Source organism: Morus notabilis, unplaced genomic scaffold (genome assembly GCF_000414095.1).
Source record: "Morus notabilis unplaced genomic scaffold, ASM41409v2 Scaffold1321, whole genome shotgun sequence".
Lineage (NCBI taxonomy): Eukaryota > Viridiplantae > Streptophyta > Magnoliopsida > Rosales > Moraceae > Morus > Morus notabilis.
The window spans coordinates 21,840-24,252 of NW_010357343.1; positions in this window are offsets into that span (position 1 = coordinate 21,840).

Here is a 2,413-nt window from a genome sequence, read left to right on the forward strand (position 1 = left end):
TAAAATATTAACCACTGATCTGATTTATCACAAACGAAGTATGCTTCTGATTTGATAGCCAAAGCAGGATTGATAGATAGCAAGATTGCTCCTTCACCTCTTGAGCAAAATGTTCGGCTTTCTCCTTCAGATGATACTCTTCTCACAGATTTAACCTTGTATCGAATCTTGGTGGGAAGTCTTGTTAACCTAACAGTTACCCGTCCTGATATTGCATATGTTGTTCATTTGGTCAGTCAGTTCTTTTTGCTCCCCGATCGACTCATTTTGTTGCCGTTCTTCGTATCCTGAGATATGTAAAGGGTACCATGTTTCATGGATTGCATTTTTCCTCTAGCACTTCTTTAGATTTAGAATGTTATTGTGACGCAGATTGGGCAGGGAATCCTACAGATCGTTGCTCTACCACTTGCTATTGTTTCTTACTTGGTTCATCACTTATTTCTTGGCGAAGTAAAAAGCAAATTGTTGTCTCCGCTCCAACACCGAAGCTGAATATCAAGCTCTTGCAGATGCAACATCCGAACTACTATGGTTACGATGGCTCCTTCAAGACATGGGTGTTTCTCATCGTTCAAGCACTCCCATTTATTGTGACAATCAAAATGCTATTCAAATAGCTCATAATGATGTCTTTCACGAACGCACTAAACGTATTGAGATCGATTGTCACCTCATTTGTTCTTGTTGACACTACATCCCAAAAGGCTGACATCTTCACCAAGTCAAATCCAAAACAAAATGCATTTCAAACACCCATATTATTTTTGTTTTTGAGGGAAAGTATTTTGTTTTTACATTATCAATAGTTATGTGTTTTTGATTTGATAATATTATTATTGTACCTGTAATTTAAAAAAAAATGTTATTCGAGCACTTCAAGCTAAAAGGATATATAAACCCCGATTTCTCTCCTCGCCATTTTTCCCGCTTTGATGGCGCCTCACATTCCTATCACTTGTATCATTGATATCAGAAAACTGGGCCCACATGTTCTTGACTCTTCACTTCTTCATCTTGTTCCTCTTTATAACCCCGCAACCTTCAGAAAATCTGAAGGTTTGAGGACTTTAAATGAAATAGTTGATGTTTAGTTTATAGATTCAGAATTATGATTTAGAATCATTTTCATTTTTCTTCATTTAAAAAATCACTCTTCTTTTCTTTCTCATCCCTAAAAAGTTGATTTTTTTTTATATTATTTAGAACAACACTATCAACCTTTGCGTTTGGAGTTAGTTTTAAAATGATTTTATTTTTTTTGTATGAAATGAAAATGAAAATATTTTTAATCTCAGATAAAAATTATTTTTAAAAATACGTTTGGTAGTTTTATTGAGAAATTATTTTCAATATAAGAAAAAACTGAAATTCCGTTTGATTATACATTTTTAAAAACATCTAATATTATTTTAAAAAATATATTAAATAATTTAACAGTACTTATCAGTTATATACATATGTAATAGTATTTTAACAACTTTTTTCTACTTTTTAGATTCTAGCTTTTTAACACTTTAACTGCGGTTGACAGATGTAGCGACTCTCCTTTGAGGCCGCCACTGTAACTAACTTTTTAATTTGTACTTACTGAAATTTCTTAAAATTTACGGAACTTTTTTTTTTTTTAAAGGTCTTATAATAAACATAAAATACGAAATTGCTTTCTTAATTAAAATATTCAAACCTTAACATATCTGTTTCCGAATCATAATTACCAAAACTATTTATAACATAAAGCTGATTGCGGAAATATTTGCGAGCGGTATCCATATCCCGAGCCCCACATCGTTCGTCCACTCACCAACAGTCCATCAGGCATTATATGCCGGTTGTTTACCTACAATATAAACATTCTATAATGAGCTTTCGCTCAGCAAGTAGGAACTATCTCTCGCAAAATAACTGTAAGTTCACATGAATAAATATGCATGAGCCAATTATGCTTAATTATGATGTCTTATCAGAATCTTATTATCTTATCTTATCTTTCTTACTGATGGGCCCGAGTGCTCGTACCACTTGCACGCAATCATCGGGACGTGAGGGTTTGCAAGGTCCCCCATGACACCGTGATTATAACTTGAATGCCTCCCTTGAGTCGGAGGACATCATTATTATTATTATTTTCTCCCTTGTGGAGCTTGAGTTACCTCCCTTGTGGAGGCTGGTACAGCACTCAACTGAGATTACTCTTATAAGTTCCTCTTGACTTATTAAGGTGTATGCAATATGACCTAGCATAGCATACTATATCATGTACTCGAACACATATAATTCGGGTGTACTGCCTAAGTGTATGTAGTATAACATAGCATAGCATTCATAACATTAAATGTACTCAAACATATATAGTTCATGTGTACTGTTTACTTTAAAATCTATTTATACTGTAGGCGAGATTCCTACTTAC